This window comes from Loxodonta africana, chromosome 1, assembly GCF_030014295.1.
Source record: "Loxodonta africana isolate mLoxAfr1 chromosome 1, mLoxAfr1.hap2, whole genome shotgun sequence".
NCBI lineage: Eukaryota > Metazoa > Chordata > Mammalia > Proboscidea > Elephantidae > Loxodonta > Loxodonta africana.
Genome location: NC_087342.1, coordinates 76025476 through 76040832, shown reverse-complemented (window position 1 = coordinate 76040832; position 15357 = coordinate 76025476). Strand labels below are relative to the sequence as shown.

Sequence of the window (15357 nt, the reverse complement as noted above, 5' to 3'; positions counted from 1 at the left end):
TTTATAAACTATGTTATGCCTATTGAGCTAGATGTCCACAGAGAGCATGGTCCCCAGCCCTCAGGAAAGTAATTAGGTATGTCAGGGAGTTTGAATGTATCTATGAAGCTTCAACCACCATGCCTTGGTCAAGTTGTGCTGACTTCCCCAGAATTGTGGACTGTTGTACCTTTTACCAAATTTACCACTTATCTATTGTCTAGTTAGTGTTTTTTCTTCCCCACCCCTCCCCTCCTTAGTAACCTTTAAAGGTTGTTCTTTCTGTGTATAAACATTTTCATGAGTTTTTATAATAGTGGTCTCGTACAGTATTTGTCCTTTTGTGATTAACTTATTATACTCAACATAATGCCCTCCAGATTCATTCATGTTGTAAGATGTTCCAAAGATTCATCTTTGTTCTTTATTATTGTATAGTATTCCATTGTGTATGTGCCCTTGTTTGTTTATCCATTCATTTGTTGATAGGCACTTAGGTTGTTTCCATCTTTTTGCTACTGTGAGTAATGCTGAAACAAACATGGGTGTGCATATGTCTATTAGTGTCATGGCTATTTCTCTTGGATATATTCCTAGGAGTGGGATTGCTGGATTGTATGGTGTTTCTATTTCTAGCTTTTTAAGGAAGCACCATATTGTTTTCCAGAATGGTTGTACCACTTTATATTCCCACCAGCAGTGCTAAGAGTTCCAAGCTCTCCGCAGCCTCTCCAACATTTGTTATTTTCTGTGTGTGTGTGGTTTTTTTTGTCCAGTAATGTCATGGTGAGATGATATCTCATTGTAGTTTTGATCTGCATTTCTCTGATGGTTAGTGATCTCAAGCATTTCCTCTTGTGTCTACTAGCTAGCTGCCTGAATATCTTCTTTGGTGAAATGTTTTTTCATACCCTTTTTTTTTGCCCATTTTTTACTTGGATTATCTGTCTTTTTGTTGTAGAGGTGTTGGATTTTCCTATAGATTTTAGACATTAGGCCTTGTCAGGTTTGTCATAGCCAAATTTTTTTCCCCAGTCTGTAGGTTCTCTTTTTACTCTTTTGGTGAAGCCTTTTGATGAGCATAAATGTTTAATTTTTAGAAGATCCCAGTTATCTAGCTTATCTTCTGGTGTTTGTATATTGTTAGTTATGGTTTGTATGCTATTTATGCCACATATGAAGGCCTCTAGTGTTGACTCTATTTTTTCTTCTATGATCTTTATAGTTTTAGTAAAGAAAAATTTTTAAAAGCACCAGAGACAAAAGACGAATTATATGCAGGGTAGTAATAATAAAAATAATGGTTGACTTTTCATTAGAGCTAATGCAAGTCTAGAACACAAAGGAATGGAATCTTTAAAGTATTAAAGAAAAACAGACAAAAAGACCCTATCAACCTAGAGGTCTATATCCAATGAAAATATCTTTTAAAAAATAAAGGTACAATATATATATATTCAGGTAAAGAAGAGCTGAGAGGATTTGCTACCTGCAGATTCTCTCTAAGGGAAATACTAAATTTCTTCAAACTGAAAGAATAAGATTTCAGAAGGAAATTTGGATCTCCAGGAAGAGATTAAAAAAAAAAAAAAGCTGGACATTGAAATATGTAGATTAACATGAAAAACTATACTTTCTCTTATTTCTTAAATTTGCTAAAAGGCAAGCAACTATTTGAAGCAAAAACAATAATAAAAATGTACTGTGGAGTTTGTAACATGTAAAAGTAAAATATGTGACCATAAGAGCACAGTACGGAAATGAAAACTCCAAAGCCAAACTCACTGGGGTCGAGACGACTCCAGATCATAGCAACCCTATAGGACAGAGTAGAGCCGCCCTATAGAGTTTCCGAGGAGCGCCTGGCGGATTCGAACCACAACCGTTTGGATTGGCAACCGTCGCACTTAACCGCTATGCCGCTAGGGTTTCCATGCACGTATGACCAAAAAACCAAACCCACTGCTGTCGAATCGATTCTGACTCATAGTCGACCCTATGGGACAGAACTGTCCGATAGAGTTTCCAAGGAGCCTGGCGGATTTGAGCTGCAGACCTCTTGGTTAGCAGCCATAGCACTTAACCACTACGCCACCAGGGTCTCCATACATACATGGGGAAAAAAAAAAAGATACATGAGAGGGGTTTAAATGGAATTACGATGTAGAAACATTTTTACATTATACGTTAAGTGACATAGTATTAATTCAAAGTAAACTCGCATAAATTAGGAATGCATATTGTAAACCCAAAAATGTATTTTTAACCAAAAAAAGTATACGTAAAAAGTCAGTGGAAGTAATAAAATTATTTTTAAAAATACTCAACCCCCCCAAAAAAAAAGACAGGAAAAGAAGAACAAAGGGACAAAGAAAAAATATGACAGATAACGAATAGCAAATTGATACAGTTAAACTCAATCACATTAACAAGTACATTCATTGTAAAAACTAAAACTCCAACTTAATGGCAGAAATGATCAGATTGGATAAAAGACAGTTGAGTGGAGATATATGAGTGAAAAACATTTGGGAAGATCCACAGGATACTCAAAACTAGGTACCAGTTGAGGGAATTAAGGAAGAAGTGGTCTAGGATGTATAGGAGACTGATTTTTTCTGCTCTTTGTATTTGTACAGTTAAGGGAAGGAGGGAGTTTTACTGATCTTTGTTTTGGACAAAATCATTTGTAGACATTCTCATCCATAATATTTCATTTAAAAGCAAATTAAATTTTAATTATTTTCTTAGAGGTGAGAATTTTGTGCTTACAATGAGTGCTACTGGGCTTGAGGGGCAGTGTGGAAAGAGTGGACTTGGATTTTACCAGCTAGAAAACAGGGGCTGTTTCAAGTCGACGCTGCGGCATTCTTAATAGGGACAGTTGTGAAACCTACTGGTAATCCTCACACAGAGGCCAGGAAAACACAAAACTGATCCACCCCAGGAAGCTTTTTCATAAGGAACAATCTTTAGTATTCATTTTAACATTCAACTTTTATTGTGTTCATTCTCTTTCCCTTACATTTTATGTAATTATCAGAAGTTTTTTTTTTTTTTTTTTATGGACACATGCAGGAATGTTCATGAAGAAGCTCCTCAAACGTAAACACCATTAAAAGAATTGATTCGCAGTGAGCCTTGTAGGGACAGAAGATTCGTAGACTACGTGTAAAATTACCTGAAGGGATGAATTAAAAAGAAAAGTAGCGACTCTGGCGGGACTCGAACCCGCAACCTTTGAATCCCTTATCAGAGGAAAGCTAGAAGTCCAATGCGCTATCCATTGCGCCACAGAGCCTAGGCGACAGCCCACTTTTGCTGGCATCCTAAGATTGCTGAGCACATTTATTTGACTATTAATACATTTCACGAAAACCTACACTGTTCCAGGAAGCATAAAAGCTCAAGGAACGCAAAAAAAAAAAAAAAAGTAGGACAACGCAAAGGACATGCAATTCTCGACATAGGGGAGCTTCTGAACCTTCCGGTGACTATTATCTTTCGTCTCGGTGAGATAAAGTGGATCAAAGACCACATCTCATTTAATTTGAGCTATTTCGATCCCACACTCGAGACCCTTTGCTACACAAGAGAGAATTGGAGGAACTTTCAGCTTGTGCTCGTAGGAGATATTTCTAATAAGTAGCCAGGCCCCACCACTCCTTCTCCTCAAACTCCAGCCTGGAGTTCTCTCTCCGGAAAGGAAGGCCCTTTTTATCTGCGTCTGTGTTCTTTTTAAAAAGACCGGTTCCATGTGTTATTTTGTCAGTGTGCTCCCGGAGAAAACGCTGGCCTTGTGACGCAAGTCCACTCTCGCCTTCCCTCTGGGAAGAAAGGTCTGAGGTTTTAAAACAAGTCCAGGTAACTTTAGAAATATCACAGGTTTTCTGTTTGGGCTGAGAAGCAAGAAACGCCTTTTTTGCTGGAGTTTTTCTCTGACGCACTGGCTCTGCTAGCGGCCGTCGGTGAGGTGGGTCCACGTCTTTGTGGAAAAAAGGGATGAACTACAGGTGATGCTACCGAGGATAAGATCCAAGCGCAAGCGAGTCCACGGTTTGTAGAAGCGAGCGGTTTTATCTGAGCAGCAGGAGAGTTGTGGAGGGAAGGGAAAAACATCTCAGGTGTCCCGACCACAAGGTGGTCTTGGCGCAATATGTCAGAAGTGAGATTTGAACTCACGTCTTCACGGGGAGACCGGAATCTCCGAGTTGCCTATCCTCACATACTTGTTAATAGTAAAAAAACCCCAAAAACAAAGCCGTTGCCACCGAGTCGATGCCAACTCACAGCGATCCTACAGGACAGGGTAGAAATGCGAATTCGAACTGTAGACCTTTTGGTAGCAGTCATAGCTCTTAACCATTACGCCACTATTGTTAACGTTGAAGATGGGTGGAAAGGTAGTTTGCGGAGTCTACGACTTCTCAACTCCGTCTTGCCTCCGGAAAAGAATTCTGAAACGTGCAGGACAAATCACGAGCTCTGAACTGACCGTCTGCAGAAATACAAGGCAGAAAGAAGTTTTAGACCAGGACTGAAGGTTGAGCCCTAGAACCTGCGAGCCCAGGTACCGTGAGAGCAGTTTTCCGTTCACTTCCCCCTCCTTGTCCTCCTCGTCTGGCCGTCCTTCCTCAGCGCTCAGCTCCTTCAACTGGTCTTACCTCCCAGCACCTCCCTAGTGCCTCGGGGGGACTTCGGGGAACCTAAGGAAAGGGAGAGGTGGTAAGCAGATTCCATCGAAGCCCGACTGCGGAGGCCTCTTTACGCCAAGTTCAGTCTCAATCAATGTAAACTCACTCTCGATGCCTCACAAACTAAGAATTAAAATAACAGCAGGGAGCGTCGGTTGAGAAAGGCTTAGGGCTCCTTGTACAATCCTCTTTCAGCATTTTAACTGGCCCCCTTTGAGTGGTCCTCCCTCCTCGTAGCCCCCACCGCTCCTTCCTTCAGTATTATATTTTCATTTTCTGGGCTTTCTTCTCTTCCTTCCCTCTTTCAACTTCTCCCCTTCATTTTTCCTGCTGCCCAATGGAAAAAGAAGTAAAGAAATGGAATTTTGAGCTCTATGAGAGTTATAAATTTGAAGAAATCTCTTCACCTTGGTAACCACCTGGTAACCATCGCTAAGTAGTGGTTTCTTTTTTATTTTATACCTTGGTGAAGGTGAGTGGTTTCACCCACCCTACATTCTGTAACATAGCAACTCTTCCTACTAAATAGTTTTCAGAGACTTTTTTTTTATTGGAAGGATCCAAACATTTTTTTTTTTATAATAACTTTTATTAAGCTTCAAGTGAACGTTTACAAATCCAATCAGTCTGTCACATATAAGTTTACATACATCTCACTCCCTACTCCCACTTACTCTCCCCGTCTTGAGTCAGCCCTTTCAGTCTCTCCTTTCTTGACAATCCTGCCGGCTTCCCTCTCTCTCCATCCTCCCATCCCCCCTCCAGACAAGAGTTGCCAACACAATCTCAAGTGTCCACCTGATATAATCAGCTCACTCTTCATCAGCATCTCTCTCCCACCCGCTGACCAGTCCCTTTCATTTCTGATGAGTTGTCTTCGGGGATGGTTCCTGTCCTGTGTCAACTGAAGGTCTGGGGAGCATGGCCGCCGGGATTCCTCCAGTCTCAGTCAGACCATTAAGTTTGGTCTTCTTATGAGAATTTGGGGTCTGCATCCCACTGATCTCCTGCTCCCTCAGGGGTCCTCTGCTGAGCTCCCTGTCAGGGCAGTCATCGATTGTGGCGGGGCACCAACTAGTTCTTCTGGTCTCAGGATGATGTAGGTCTCTGGTTCATGTGGCCCTTTCTGTCTCTTGGGCTCTTAGTTGTCATGTGGGCTTGGTGTTCTTCATTTTCCTTTGCTCCAGGTGGGTTGAGACCAATTGCTGCATCTTAGATGGCTGCTTGTTAGCATTTAAGACCCCAGACGCCACATTTCAAAGTGGGATGCAGGATGATTTCATAATAGAATTATTTTGCCAATTGACTTAGAAGTCCCCGCAAACCATGCTCCCCAGACCCCCGCGCTTGCTCCGCTGACCTTTGAAGCATTCATTTTATCCCGGAAACTTCTTTGCTTTTGGTCCAGTCCAATTGAGCTGACCTTCCATGTATTGAGTGTTGTCTTTCCCTTCACCTAAAGCAGTTCTTATCTACTGATTAATCAATAAAAAAACCCTCTCCCACCCTCCCTCCCTCCCCCCCTCGTAACCACAAAAGTATGTGTTCTTCTCAGGTTTACTATTTCTCAAGATCTTATAATAGTGGTCTTATACAATATTTGTCCTTTTGCCTCTGACTAATTTCGCTCAGCATAATGCCTTCCAGGTTCCTCCATGTTATGAAATGTTTCAGAGATTCATCACTGTTCTTTATCGATGCGTAGTATTCCATTGTGTGAATATACCACAATTTATTTAACCATTCATCCGTTGATGGACACCTTGGTTGCTTCCAACTTTTTGCTATTGTAAACAGAGCTGCAATAAACATGGGTGTGCATATATCTGTTTGTATGAAGGCTCTTGTATCTCTAGGGTATATTCCTAGCAGTGGGATTTCTGGCTTGTATGGTAGTTCTATTTCTAACTGTTTAAGATAACGCCAGATAGATTTCCAAAGTGGTTGTACCATTTTACATTCCCACCAGCAGTGTATGAGAGTTCCAATCTCTCCGCAGCCTCTCCAACATTTATTATTTTGTGTTTTTTGGATTAATGCCAGCCTTGCTGGTGTGAGATGGAATCTCATGGTAGTTTTAATTTGCATTTCTCTAATGGCTAATGATCGAGAGCATTTTCTCATGTATCTGTTGGCTGCCTGAATATCTTCTTTAGAGAAATGTGTGTTCATATCCTTTGCCCACTTCTTGATTGGGTTGTTTGTCTTTTTGTGGTTGAGTTTTGACAGAATCATGTAGATTTTAGAGATCAGGCACTGGTCGGAGATGTCATAGCTGAAAATTCTTTCCCAATCTGTAGGTGGTCTTTTTACTCTTTTGGTGAAGTCTTTAGATGAGCATAGGTGTTTGATTTTTAGGAGCTCCCAGTTATCGGGTTTCTCTTCATCATTTTTGGTAATGTTTTGTATTCTGTTTATACCTTGTATTAGGGCTCCTAGGGTTGTCCCAATTTTTTCTTCCATGATCTTTATCGTTTTAGTCTTTATGTTTAGGTCTTTGATCCACTTGGAGTTAGTTTTTGTGCATGGTGTGAGGTATGGGTCCTGTTTCATTTTTTTGCAAATGGATATCCAGTTATGCCAGCACCATTTGTTAAAAAGGCTGTCTTTTCCCCAGTTAATTGACACTGGTCCTTTGTCAAATATCAGCTGCTCATACGTGGATGGATCTATGTCTGGGTTCTCAATTCTGTTCCATTGGTCTATGTGTCTGTTGTTGTACCAATACCAGGCTGTTTTGACTACTGTGGCTGTATAATAGGTTCTGAAGTCAGGTAAGGTGAGGCCTCCCACTTTCTTCTTCTTTTTCAGTAGTGCTTTGCTTATCCGGGGCTTCTTTCCCTTCCATATGAAATTGCTGATTTGTTTCTCTATCCCCTTAAAATATGACATTGGAATTTGGATCGGAAGTGCGTTAAATGTATAGATGGCTTTTGGTAGAATAGACATTTTTACTATGTTAAGTCTTCCTATCCATGAGCAAGGTATGTTTTTCCACTTAAGTATGTCCTTTTGAATTTCTTGTAGTAGAGCTTTGTAGTTTTCTTTGTATAGGTCTTTTACATCCTTGGTAAGATTTATTCCTAAGTATCTTATCTTCTTGGGGGCTACTGTGAATGGTATTGATTTGGTTATTTCCTCTTCGGTGTTCTTTTTGTTGATGTAGAGGAATCCAAGTGATTTTTGTATGTTTATTTTATAACCTGAGACTCTGCCAAACTCTTCTATTAGTTTCAGTAGTTTTCTGGAGGATTCCTTAGGGTTTTCTGTGTATATAATCATGTCATCTGCAAATAGTGATAACTTTACTTCTTCCTTGCCAATCCGGATACCTTTTATTTCTTTGTCTAGCCTGATTGCCCTGGCTAAGACTTCCAACATGATGTTGAATAAGAGTGGTGATAAAGGGCATCCTTGTCTGGTTCCCGTTCTCAAGGGAAATGCTTTCAGGTTCTCTCCATTTAGAGTGATATTGGCTGTTGGCTTTGCATAGATGCCCTTTATTATGTTGAGGAATTTTCCTTCAATTCCTATTTTGGTAAGAGTTTTTATCATGAATGGGTGTTGGACTTTGTCAAATGCCTTTTCTGCATCAATTGATAAGATCATGTGGTTTTTGTCTTTTGTTTTATTTATGTGATGGATTACATTAATGGTTTTTCTGATATTAAACCAGCCTTGCATACCTGGTATAAATCCCACTTGATCAGGGTGAATTATTTTTTTGATGTGTCGTTGGATTCTATTGGCTAGAATTTTGTTGAGGATTTTTGCATCAATGTTCATGAGGGATATAGGTCTATAATTTTCTTTTTTTGTAATGTCTTTACCTGGTTTTGGTATCAGGGAGAGGGTGGCTTCATAGAATGAGTTGGGTAGTATTCCGTCATTTTCTATGCTTTGGAATACCTTTAGTAGTAGTGGTGTTAACTCTTCTCTGAAAGTTTGGTAGAACTCTGCAGTGAAGCCGTCCGGGCCAGGACTTTTTTTTGTTGGGAGTTTTTTGATTACAGTTTCAATCTCTTTTTTTGTTATGGGTCTATTTAGTTGTTCTACTTCTGAATGTGTTAGTTTAGGTAGGTAGTGTTTTTCCAGGAATTCATCCATTTCTTCTAGGTTTTCAAATTTGTTAGAGTACAATTTTTCATAATAATCTGAAATGATTCTTTTAATTTCATTTGGTTCTGTTGTGATGTGGTCCTTCTCATTTCTTATTCGGGTTATTTGTTTCCTTTCCTGTATTTCTTTAGTCAGTCTAGCCAATGGTTTATCAATTTTGTTAATTTTTTCAAAGAACCAGCTTTTGGCTTTGTTAATTCTTTCGATTGTTTTTCTGTTCTCTAATTCATTTAGTTCAGCTCTAATTTTTATTATTTGTTTTCTTCTGGTGCCTGATGGATTCTTTTGTTGCTCAGTTTCTATTTGTTCAAGTTGTAGGGACAGTTCTCTGATTTTGGCTCTTTCTTCTTTTTGTATGTGTGCATTTATCGATATAAATTGGCCTCTGAGCACTGCTTTTGCTGTGTCCCAGAGGTTTTGATAGGAAGTATTTTCATTCTCGTTGCTTTCTATGAATTTCCTTATTCCCTCCTTGATGTCTTCTATAACCCAGTCTTTTTTCAGGAGGGTATTGTTCATTTTCCAAGTATTTGATTTCTTTTCCCTCGTTTTTCTGTTATTGATCTCTAGTTTTATTGCCTTGTGGTCTGAGAAGATGCTTTGTAATATTTCGATGTTTTGGACTCTGCAAAGGTTTGTTTTATGACCTAATATGTGGTCTATTCTAGAGAATGTTCCATGTGCGCTGGAAAAAAAAGTATATTTTGCAGCAGTTGGGTGGAGAGTTCTGTATAAGTCAATGAGGTCAAGTTGGTTGATTGTTGTAATTAGATCTTCCGTGTCTCTGTTGAGCTTCTTACTGGATGTCCTGTCCTTCTCCGAAAGTGGTGTGTTGAAGTCTCCTACTATAATTGTGGAGGTATCTATCTCGCTTTTCAGTTCTGTTAAAATTTGATTTATGTATCTTGCAGCCCTGTCATTGGGTGCGTAAATATTTAATATGGTTATGTCTTCCTGATCAATTGTCCCTTTTATCATTATATAGTGTCCTTCTTTATCCTTTGTGGTGGATTTAAGTCTAAAGTCTATTTTGTCAGAAATTAATATTGCTACTCCTCTTCTTTTTTGCTTATTGTTTGCTTGATATACTTTTTTCCATCCTTTGAGTTTTAGTTTGTTTGTGTCTCTAAGTCTAAGGTGTGTCTCTTGTAGGCAGCATATAGATGGATCGTGTTTCTTTATCCAGTCTGTGACTCTCTGTCTCTTTATTGGTGCATTTAGTCCATTTACATTCAGGGTAATTATAGATAAATAAGTTTTTAGTGCTGTCATTTTGATGCCTTTTTATGTGTGTTGTTGACAATTTCATTTTTCCACACACTTTTTTGTGCTGAGGCGTTTTTCTTAGTAAATTGTGAGATCCTCATTTTCATAGTGTTTGACTTTATGTTAGTTGAGTCGTTACGTTTTTCTTGGTTTTTGTCTTGAGTTATAGAGTTGTTATGCCTTTTTGTGGTTACCTCATTATATACCCCTATTTTTCTAAGTAAAAACCTAACTTGTATTGTTCTATATCGCCTTGTATCACTCTCCATATGGCAGTTCAATGCCTCCTGTATTTAGTCCCTCTTTTTGATTATTGTGATCTTTTACCTATTGACTTCCATGATTCCCTGTTATGTGTATTTTTTTTTTAATTAATCTCAATTTGTTTGTTTTTGTGATTTCCCTATTTGAGTTGATATCAGGACGTTCTGTTTTGTGACCTTGTGTTGTGCTGATATCTGATATTATTGGTTCTGTGACCAAACAATATCCTTTAGTATTTCTTGTAGCTTTGGTTTGGTTTTTGCAAATTCTCTAAACTTGTGTTTGTCTGTAAATATCTTAATTTCGCCTTCATATTTCAGAGAGAGTTTTGCTGGATATATGATCCTTGGCTGGCAGTTTTTCTCCTTCAGTGTTCTGTATATGTCGTCCCATTCCCTTCTTGCCTGCATGGTTTCTGCTGAGTAGTCAGAACATATTCTTATTGATTCTCCCTTGAAGGAAACCTTTCTTTTCTCCCTGGCTGCTTTTAAAATTTTCTGTTTATCTTTGGTTTTGGTGAGTTTGATGATAATATGTCTTGGTGTTTTTCTTTTTGTATCAATCTTAAATGGGGTTCGATGAGCATCTTGGATAGATATCCTTTCGTCTTTCATGATGTCAGGGAAGTTTTCTGTCAGAAGTTCTTCAACTATTTTCTCTGTGTTTTCTGTCCCCCCTCCCTGTTCTGGGACTCCAATCATCCGCAGGTTATCCTTCTTGATAGAGTCCCACATAATTCTTAGGGTTTCTTCATTTTTTTTAATTCTTTTATCTGATTTTTTTTCAGCTATGTTGGTGTTGATTCCCTGGTCCTCCAGATGTCCCAGTCTGCATTCTAATTGCTCGAGTCTGCTCCTCTGACTTCCTAGTGTGTTGTCTAATTCTGTTATTTTATTGTTAATCTTTTGGATTTCTACATGTTGTCTCTCTATGGATTCTTGCAACTTATTAATTTTTCCAGTATGTTCTTGAATAATCTTTTTGAGTTCTTCAACAGTTTTATCAGTGTGTTCCTTGGCTTTTTCTGCAGATATCCTAATTTCATTTGTGATATCATTAAGCATTCTGTAAATTAGTTTTTTATATTCTGTATCTGATAATTCCAAAATTGTATCTTCATTTGGGAAAGATTGTGATTCTTTTGTTTGGGGGGTTGGAGAAGCTGTCATGGTCTGCTTCTTTAAGTGGTTTGATATGGATTGTTGTCTCCGAGCCATCACTGGGAAACTAGTTTTTCCAGAAAATCCGCTAAAAAAAAACTGCAGTCAGATCCCTATCAGAGTTCTCCCTCTGGCTCAGGCTATTCAGATGTTAATGAAGCCGCCTGGGGAGGGTGGGGGAGGGAACAGAGAGATAGGAGAGTAGCACCTCAGAATATAGCCAGAGTTGCTTGTCTTGCTTGGAATGACTGTTATATCTGAGATTCCCGCGGGTGAGTCGCCTATGTGTGCTGGCTTTGTGGAGATTGCCCCCAGGGGGTCTGGCCCGCTGGAGTCACGGTCAGATCCTCCGCTTCCAGCCCCACGCCCAGCGTCAAGGCTCCCCTACTGGGACGGTACACTCTCAACTCCAAAATCAGTCGCTGCCTCCCGGGGACTTCTCGTCCCTCCAGCCGCGTGGCCGTGCCGCCCCCGTGAACCAGGTGGGCCCCCTCCCGGGGTTAGTTCAGATGGGTGGAGTAGCTCCCCGTGCTTGTGCCGCGACCAAGTGTCCCGGCTGGAACGCTGTTCTCCCCACTCCAATACCAGTCGCTGCCTCCCGGGGACTTCTCCTACCGGCTGCGTCCCACGCCGCCCGCGCGACCCGGCTGGTCCCCTTCCCGGGGTTAGTTCAGGGGGTGGAGCAACTCTCCGTGTTTATGGCGTACCTGCGAGCAGTCCAAATCCCTGCGGGACGGTTCCCCGGCTCGGATGCTGCTCTTTCTGCTCCAAGATCAGTCACTGCCTCCTGGGGACTTCTCCTACTGGCTGCGTCCCACGCCGCCCGTGGAACCGGCTGGTCCCCCTCCCGGGGTTAGTTCAGGGGGGTGGAGCAGGTCTCTGTGCTTGTGCCGTACCTGACTGGTACGCTGGCTCCAGGCTCTGGAAACTATCGCTGCTTCCCTGTATTAGTTCGTTCTCCGTCTCTAAATCTGTGTTTGTTGTTCACGGTTCGTAGATTGTTATGTATGTGATCGATTCACTTGTTTTTCCGTGTCTTTGTTGTAAGAGGGATCCGAGGTAACGTCTGCCTAGTCCGCCATCTTGGCTCCGCCCGGATCCAAACATTTTAAACATCTATTGTAAATCATGTATTCTAGACTTCCTATTTTCTATGTGGGCAATAATCAGGGGGTATTTAGATTTTTTTTATTTGTCTGTAATATTTTGGTCCTGCAGTAGACTCGGGAACCGGCCGACAAACGGCCTGGGACCGAGTGTGGCCTCTAAGTACCGTCGGTTTGTAAACGCTAGTGGGACAGGGGACCGGAGTGAAGGGAACTGGAGAGAATCGGGGCCATCTGCGTTTACTTTAATAGCTAAATATTAACCAGGGATTCTTTCAATGGCGTTAAACTCAATTGCCCCCTGGCTCAAAGGACTAATTGAAATGGGACTTAAGCGGAATGCTGATGAGAGGCGATGGAGAATAGACCAGCAGGGTCGCCAGGAGTCGGAATCGACTCCACGGCAATGGGTTTGTTTTTTGGGGGGGTCTTCCTAACTGAAGAGGAGGATTCCCGGAAGGTCTCCAACAGCTCGGAAAAATTCACGTCTCTGCTCCTGCGTGAGGGACACAAGAACATCCCTCGAGTGAGGGAGCCCCCGCCAACAGGGGCCAGAAGAAAAGGGACGAGGGCAGACAACAAGTTTTCGAAAGAACTGGGTTTAGCGGGGGCCCTTCTGTCCTGCTCAGGAGAGCAAAGGACAGATAAAAACATGTAAACGCTAGACAACATTAGGCTGTATTATTAATAGGGTTGATTCGGGACTTAGACATTACATGGTTTATAAGGGAAGGATCCAGCTTCATTTTAACGAGTATGGCACGGAAAGCTTATTTACAGACTCTAGGTTCCAATTTTGGGAACAAAAGAGCCCTGCCAGGACACAAACAAGTAGATTTCCTCAAATTCTGAGGCAAAGGGGGAAAGTTGCCTTATGCCCTTGTCCCAAAAGCTCTTTGGCAGTTAAAGTTCACCTACTTCCGATTTTCTCTGAGACAACAGAAGTAATGTTCCCTTCTCCATACTCCCACAGGATGTTACTTCTTCCTGCAATCATAGGGTTAACAAATACAGCCATTCCCATAACGTTTGAACCAGTAGTTCGTTTTCAGTACATTGTACACTGTCCTAGGGAATTAATCTTAACCAAACACAAACGTTTTGTATACAGAAACAGTTACAGTGTTTTTATTTATAATAATAATAGCAGAGTAGAAATAACATGGTTATCGAGCAAGATTTTTCATGTTCACATATCAAAAATGGCACATGCTACCCTAATAGTAAATGACTTTGGAGGCCAGTTTGAGCCATAATTTTAAGTCCATTATGGAATTTATACTTTATCTTTTGTGTTGATTTTTTTTTTGTACTTTACTAACTTGTTGCCGATCAGAATGAACTACTTCCTCTTTTACTATTAGCATTCATAAACTGCACTCTTGCTGTGCTTTTTGTATATGGAAAATCAGGGACTAGCCCTTCCCTCAGACCAACATTATCAATTCTTGTCCAAAACAGAAATTTCCATTTTCATTTGTATTTCAGCTTTCCCTCTTATCAGTTATATTAGGCTGCTCTTTTACAACCATTTTCTTCAACCTGTCCCTGGGAGGGCACTTTGCTTTATGTACATGTTTATGGAACATCTCTCCTGGTAGACACTGATCTTCAAAAAAGCAGGAATTGTGACTTTACCTCATTTACCTTTGTGTCTTCAGCACCATGCGCAACACCTGGCTCACTACAAGACTTCAATAACACTAGTTAAACGAATGATCTTGTAAAAGGCTCTAATCTAATTACTTTTTTTTTTTAATAATAAGAACCTAAAAGAATATACCGTCCTGTTTGAATCCTTCAATTTATTTCGGTTCTGTTTTCTTCTCTTCCCAATTCCTCCTCCCTGCTTTCAGGTTTGTGTAGTCTCTTAGATCAACTCTAGGCCAAGAAAGGGCTGCCCAGAGGGACATCAGCTATCATGGGGCCTGAGAAAGTGGTTCCTGCATTTAGTGAGGGGGAATTGCATGTCCATATTTTACGAGTGCTGGTTCCAAATTTTCTTTGTAAGTATTTCCTTTGGCTATTTTTTTGGTCTATACTGTTGAGAGTTACAAGATAACACCTTCTTTATTTCCTGTTGCCTTACTTATCTAGTACTGCTATAACAAAAATACAAGTGGATGGCTATAACAAATAGAAATTTATTTTCTCTAGGCTTAGAAGATTAGAAGTCCAAATTCAGGGCACCAGCTCTAGGGGGAGGCTCTCTGCGTCGGCTCTGGGGAAAGGTCCTTGTCTTTTTTCAGCTCCTGTTTCTGGGTTACTTGGAGATGTTCATGTGGCCTGGCATCTGTCTTCCCCCATCTGTGCTTCCTTGATTCTGTGCAGAATCTGCTCTTTTTATATCGCAAAAGTGATTGCATTTAAGATACACCCTAGACAGGTAGAACCTCATTAATGTAACGAAGAGAACTATTTCCAAATGGGATTATATCCACAGCCATAACAGGTTGCCATCAAGTCTGATCCTACTCATAACTGTAGAAATTACTGTTCCAAGACTTTTTTTTTGGGGGGGAACACAATTTAATCCATAACACCTGTGCTAGAAATCATACCCAGTTATAGATAGTGTGCACAAAAACTGAGTCTGGCACGAGGTCCTTGCCCTAAGAACGTGCTCAGTATAAGAGAATTGCATGGAAATGATGTTTTGCAAAAACACACAATAAACTAAAGTTTACGCTGAAAGGGCTTAAATGTGCTTTTTTTCTTTCTTTTTTCTAATCAGTTTTGTTCATCCCAGTTGGCTGGAAGATCTCTTTC

At 40.6% G+C, this 15357-nt stretch overlaps 1 non-coding gene across 1 annotated transcript; it reads right to left on the bottom strand.

The window, feature by feature from the left end:
* Positions 1-3189: 3189 nt before the first annotated feature.
* TRNAR-UCU (transfer RNA arginine (anticodon UCU)) lies at positions 3190-3280 on the bottom strand. Its single transcript is given in 2 exon segments — positions 3190-3225; positions 3244-3280. It is a non-coding gene; the product is annotated as a tRNA-Arg (tRNA).
* Positions 3281-15357: the final 12077 nt, after the last annotated feature.